Source organism: Toxoplasma gondii, chromosome II, assembly GCF_000006565.2.
Source record: "Toxoplasma gondii ME49 chromosome II, whole genome shotgun sequence".
In the NCBI taxonomy this organism is placed as follows: Eukaryota; Apicomplexa; class Conoidasida; order Eucoccidiorida; family Sarcocystidae; genus Toxoplasma; species Toxoplasma gondii.
This window is the reverse complement of record NC_031469.1, coordinates 2,256,844-2,264,016: the sequence shown is the minus strand read 5'-3', so window position 1 is coordinate 2,264,016 and position 7,173 is coordinate 2,256,844.

Genomic DNA, 7,173 nt, shown 5'->3' with positions numbered 1-7,173 from the left:
TAGCTGTAATGCATTCTACCAAACATGTCTGCTCGTAGACCCCACCACTTCTACCACCTGCATGGTGTGACGTAGACGGTGAAACACAAAAGAGACCGGACATCCTCCCTTACCTGCGGTGGCTGGACAACCGCAACAACGCCGCGAAAGCACAGGGCGCTGAAACACAACGAAGTGGACCTCACCCGTTCCTGTATCCCCACCAGCCAGTTATACCCTCCCGAAACGTGCGGCGCCGCCACATGCAGCATGTCGCATAGTCCGGAACAAATGCAGCCGCATCCCTGCATCCCGCGAAGAACGCCGTAGTTGCCAGACCAGAGACAGATGCTGTAACGCATTCTACCAAACACGTCTGCTCGTAGAACCCACCACGTCTACCACCTGCATGGTGTGACGTAGACGGTGAAACACAAAAGAGACCGGACATCCTCCCTTACCTGCGATGGCTGTACAACCGCAACAGCGCCGCGAAAGGACTAGGCGTTGAACCACAACGAAGTCGTCCTCACTCGTTCCTGTAGCCCAAACAGCCTGTCATACCCTCCCGAAACGGGCGGCGCCGCCACATGCAGCATGTCGCATAGTCCGGAACAAATGCAGCCGCATCCCTGCATCCCGCGAAGAACGCCGTAGTTGCCAGACCAGAGACAGTGGCTGTAATGCATTCTACCAAACACGTCTGCTCGTAGAACCCACCACTTCTACCACCTGCATGGTGTGACGTAGACGGTGAAACACAAAAGAGACAGGACATCCTCCCTTACCTGCGGTGGCTGGACAACCGCAACAACGCCGCGAAAGCACAGGGCGCTGAAACACAACGAAGTGGACCTCACCCGTTCCTGTATCCCCACCAGCCAGTTATACCCTCCCGAAACGTGCGGCGCCGCCACATGCAGCATGTCGCATAGTCCGGAACAAATGCAGCCGCATCCCTGCATCCCGCGAAGAACGCCGTAGTTGCCAGACCAGAGACAGTGGCTGTAATGCATTCTACCAAACACGTCTGCTCGTAGAACCCACCACTTCTACCACCTGCATGGTGTGACGTAGACGGTGAAACACAAAAGAGACCGGACATCCTCCCTTACCTGCGATGGCTGTACAAACCGCAACAGCGCCGCGAAAGGACTAGGCGTTGAAACACAACGAAGTCGTCCTCACCCGTTCCTGTATCCCCACCAGCCAGTTATACTCTCCCGAAACGTGGGGCGCCGCCACATGCAGCATGTCGCATAGTCCGGAACAAATGCAGCCGCAGCCCTGCATCCCGCGGAGAACGCCGTAGTCGTCAGACCAGAGACAGAGGCTGTAATGCATTCTAAAAAGAACCTCTGCTCGTAGAACCCAGCACTTCTACCACCTGCATGGTGTGACGTAGACGGTGAAACACAAAAGAGACCGGACATCCTCCCTTACCTGCGATGGCTGTACAACCGCAACAACGCCGCGAAAGGACTAGGCGCTGAAACACAACGAAGTGGACCTCACTCGTTCCTGTATCCCCACCAGCCAGTTATACCCTCCCGAAACGTGCGGCGCCGCCACATGCAGCATGTCGCATAGTCCGGAACAAATGCAGTCGCATCCCTGCATCCCGGGAAGAAGGCCGTAGTTGTCAGACCAGAGACAGAGGCTGTAATGCATTCTAAAAAGAACCTCTGCTCGTAGAACCCAGCACTTCTACCACCTGCATGGTGTGACGTAGACGGTGCAACACAAAAGAGACAGGACATCCTCCCTTACCTCTGCCGGCTGGACAGGAACAGCAACACCGCGGGAGCACTAGGCGTTGAAACACAACGAAGTCGGCCTCACCCGTTCCTGTATCCCCACCAGCCAGTTATACTCTCCCGAAACGTGGGGCGTCGCCACATGCAGCATGTCGCATAGTCCGGAACAAATGCAGCCGCATCCCTGCATCCCGCGAAGAACGCCGTAGTTGCCAGACCAGAGACAGTGGCTGTAATGCATTCTAAAAAAAACGTCTGCTGGTAGAACCCACCACGTCTATCACCTGCATGGTGTGACGTAGACGGTGAAACACAAAAGAGACCGGACATCCTCCCTTACCTGCGGTGGCTGTACAACCGCAACAACGCCGCGAAAGCACAGGGCGCTGAAACACAACGAAGTCGGCCTCACCCGTTCCTGTATCCCCACCAGCCAGTTATACCCTCCCGAAACGTGCGGCGCCGCCACATGCAGCATGTCGCATAGTCCGGAACAAATGCAGCCGCATCCCTGCATCCCGCGAAGAACGCCGTAGTTGCCAGACCAGAGACAGATGCTGTAACGCATTCTACCAAACACGTCTGCTCGTAGAACCCACCACGTCTACCACCTGCATGGTGTGACGTAGACGGTGAAACACAAAAGAGACAGGACATCCTCCCTTACCTCTGCCGGCTGTACAACCGCAACAACGCCGCGAGAGCATTAGGCGTTGAACCACAACGAAGTCGTCCTCACTCGTTCCTGTAGCCCAAACAGCCTGTCATACCCTCCCGAAACGTGCTGCGCCGCCACACTCAGCATGTCGCATATTCCGGAACAAATGCAGTCGCATCCCTGCAACCCGCGAACAACATCCTAGTTTCTAGAGCAAACACAGTGTCTCTAATCCATTCCAAAAAGGACCTCTGCTGGTAGAACCCACCACGTCTACCACCTGCATGGTGTGACGTAGACGGTGAAACACAAAAGATACCGGACATCCTCCCTTACCTGCGATGGCTGTACAACCGCAACAGCGCCGCGAAAGGACTAGGCGTTGAAACACAACGAAGTCGGCCTCACCCGTTCCTGTATCCCCACCAGCCTGTTATACCGTCCCGAAGCGTGCGGCGCCGCCACATGCAGCATGTCGCATAGTCCGGAACAAATACAGCCGCATCCCTGCATCCCGCAAAGAACGCCGTAGTTGTCAGGCCAGAGACAGTGGCTGTAACGCATTCTACCAAACACGTCTGCTCGTAGAACCCACCACTTCTACCACCTGCATGGTGTGACGTAGACGGTGAAACACAAAAGAGACCGGACATCCTCCCTTACCTGCGGTGGCTGTACAACCGCAACAACGCCGCGAAAGGACTAGGCGCTGAAACACAACGAAGTGGACCTCACCCGTTCCTGTATCCCCACCAGCCAGTTATACCCTCCCGAAACGTGGGGCGCCGCCACATGCAGCATGTCGCATAGTCCGGAACAAATGCAGCCGCATCCCTGCATCCCGCGAAGAACGCCGTAGTTGCCAGACCAGAGACAGATGCTGTAACGCATTCTACCAAACACGTCTGCTCGTAGAACCCAGCACTTCTACCACCTGCATGGTGTGACGTAGACGGTGAAACACAAAAGAGACCGGACGTCCTCCCTTACCTCTGCCGGCTGTACAACCGCAACAACGCCGCAAAAGGACTAGGCGCTGAAACACAACGAAGTCGGCCTCACCCGTTCCTGTATCCCCACCAGCCAGTTATACCCTCCCGAAGCGTGCGGCGCCGCCACATTCAGCATGTCGCATAGTCCGGAACAAATGCAGTCGCATCCGTGCATCCCGCGAAGAACGCCGTAGTTGTCAGATCAGAGACAGTGTCTGTAATGCATTCTACCAAACACGTCTGCTCGTAAAATCCACCACGTCTACCACCTGCATGGTGTGACGTAGACGGTGAAACACAAAAGAGACAGGACATCCTCCCTTACCTCTGCCGGCTGGACAGGCGCAGCAACACCGCGGGAGCACTAGGCGCTGAAACACAACGAAGTCGGCCTCACTCGTTCCTGTAGCCCCAACAGCCTGTTATACTCAGCATGTCGCATATTCCGGAACAAATGCAGTCGCATCCCTGCAACCCGCGAACAACATCCTAGCTTCTAGAGCAAACACAGTGTCTCTAATCCATTCCAATAAGAACCTCTGCTCGTAGAACCCACCACGTCTACCACCTGCATGGTGTGACGTAGACGGTGAAACACAAAAGAGACCGGACGTCCTCCCTTACCACTGCCGGCTGTACAACCGCAACAACGCCGCGAAAGGACTAGGCGCTGAAACACAACGAAGTGGACCTCACCCGTTCCTGTATCCCCACCAGCCAGTTATACCCTCCCGAAACGTGCAGCGCCGCCACATGCAGCATGTCGCATAGTCCGGAACAAATGCAGTCGCATCCGTGCATCCCGCGAAGAACGCCGTAGTCGTCAGACCAGAGACAGTGTCTGTAATGCATTCTACCAAACACGTCTGCTCGTAAAATCCACCACGTCTACCACCTGCATGGTGTGACGTAGACGGTGAAACACAAAAGAGACAGGACATCCTCCCTTACCTCTGCCGGCTGGACAGGAGCAGCAACACCGCGGGAGCACTAGGCGTTGAAACACAACGAAGTCGGCCTCACTCGTTCCTGTAGCCCCAACAGCCTGTTATACCCTCCCGAAGCGTGCGGCGCCGCCACACTCAGCATGTCGCATATTCCGGAACAAATGCAGTCGCATCCCTGCAACCCGCGAACAACATCCTAGCTTCTAGAGCAAACACAGTGTCTCTAATCCATTCCAAAAAGAACCTCTGCTCGTAGAACCCACCACGTCTACCACCTGCATGGTGTGACGTAGACGGTGAAACACAAAAGAGACCGGACGTCCTCCCTTACCACTGCCGGCTGTACAACCGCAACAACGCCGCGAAAGGACTAGGCGCTGAAACACAACGAAGTGGACCTCACCCGTTCCTGTATCCCCACCAGCCAGTTATACCCTCCCGAAGCGTGCGGCGCCGCCACATGCAGCATGTCGCATAGTCCGGAACAAATGCAGTCGCATCCGTGCATCCCGCGAAGAACGCCGTAGTCGTCAGACCAGAGACAGTGTCTGTAATGCATTCTACCAAACACGTCTGCTCGTAAAATCCACCACGTCTACCACCTGCATGGTGTGACGTAGACGGTGAAACACAAAAGAGACAGGACATCCTCCCTTACCTCTGCCGGCTGGACAGGAGCAGCAACACCGCGGGAGCACTAGGCGTTGAAACACAACGAAGTCGGCCTCACTCGTTCCTGTAGCCCCAACAGCCTGTTATACCCTCCCGAAGCGTGCGGCGCCGCCACACTCAGCATGTCGCATATTCCGGAACAAATGCAGTCGCATCCCTGCAACCCGCGAACAACATCCTAGTTTCTAGAGCAAACGCAGTGTCTCTAATCCATTCCAAAAAGAACCTCTGCTCGTAGAACCCACCACGTCTACCACCTGCATGGTGTGACGTAGACGGTGAAACACAAAAGAGACAGGACATCCTCCCTTACCTCTGCCGGCTGTACAACCGCAACAACGCCGCGAGAGCACTAGGCGTTGAAACACAACGAAGTCGTCCTCACCCGTTCCTGTAGCCCCAACAGCCAGTTATACCCTCCCGAAACGTGCGGCGCCGCCACATGCAGCATGTCGCATAGTCCGGAACAAATGCAGCCGCATTCGTGCATCCCGCGGAGAACGCCGTAGTCGTCAGACCAGAGACAGATGCTGTAATGCATTCTAAAAAAGACGTCTGCTCGTAGAACCCACCACTTCTACCACCTGCATGGTGTGACGTAGACGGTGAAACACAAAAGAGACCGGACATCCTCCCTTACCTGCGATGGCTGTACAACCGCAACAACGCCGCGACAGGACTACGGAGTGACATACAGCGAGGCGGAGCTCACCCTCGCCTGCATGTGCACCAGACGGTTATTCCGCCGCGTCCCGGGCGGTTCCTCTACACGCAGCATCGTGCAGATTGTGGAACGAATGAAGTCGGATCTGTGGCTCACGACAAGGTAGACGTACCTTCCCGGGGGGACACGGCGTCTCTCTGGCACGAGCCGGAAGCACGTCATCGGGTAGGCTCCACCACCTGTAGCCTTTCCGTAGTGTGATGTGTGCGGCGAAACACAAAAAGGGCGCGCTCGTCTTGTCTTACTTTCGCTTTCTGTACCAGCGGATCCAGGCCGCAAAACCACTACGCGATCGCGTACAAAGCCAAGCTCGTCGCACCCCTTCCTCCGTGTACGCCATATGGTCATACCCTCCCGAAACGTGTGACACCCCTACACGTAGCAACTTGCATATTGTGGCACGAATGAAATCGAGTCTGTGGCTCAAGACAAGGTAGTCGTAGCTCCCCGGGCGGACACGGTGTCTCTTTGGCACGAGCCGGAAACACATCATCGGGTAGCATCCACCACCCTTTGTCTCTGCATGGCTCAATCCTCATCAGATGCTGCGCGGGGCAGCGGCAACAATGCTGATGTCCGATTAGGGTTAACAGTGGGTGACGGTACGCGTAACGGCTACGCAGTAAGCGCGACGGATCGCTTGTTCCAAGTAATTCCAGACCTCAGTGTAACCTCATCAACAGATCATGTCGGGGTCGCAGTGGTGCCACGACACAAGTCACCCTACACATCATACGCGGAAACCTGCACTGCGACAACATTCCACGCAGACTGTGGCAGGTTCACTCCTTTACTGCGCCCAGAAGGTTTCTTGAAATCGACGTTGAGCAGATATGAGGGACATTAATTGCTGACAGGCGGTGGAATCATTCAACAGCAGCAAGACTGACTGCGAAAGAAAGAACCGTGCTCACTTGGAGACGGTTCACGGCCTAGCTCATAATGGCACGCTGTACAGAGCAAGACCTCTGCCCCAAGTCAATTTGATTTGCTTCCTTCAGTACTCCGTGTACCTAAGCATGCGCATTTGTCTTCCACTAGCAAAACCTCTTCTACGCCACGACTGAGAACTGTTTGCCGGACCAGCACCCATTTGTGCGATGGAAATAAAGAAACGTTTTGCAGTCGCAGAAGTGCCGCCTGCCGATGAATGAACTGCGTTTATGAATGAAACATACGCGGTACGCTCTGGGTCAACGTTGGGTGTGAGATATCGTACCATAAAAATCTGAGCCAGTTGACATCGGAGAAAAGAGAGTTGTCTTCATGGTTATTTGCATGAAGACCAACCTCTCTCAGGATGTGCTTGTGGGCGTTGTTGCACCATTGCGGGCAATCTAGGTCATGCGCTGCCAAGAATGGTGTCGCCAACATGTCTGCGATGATAGAGCTCAAGGCAAAATCAAAACAATTCCTGTTAGAAACCCAGCTGCATCGTTACAGA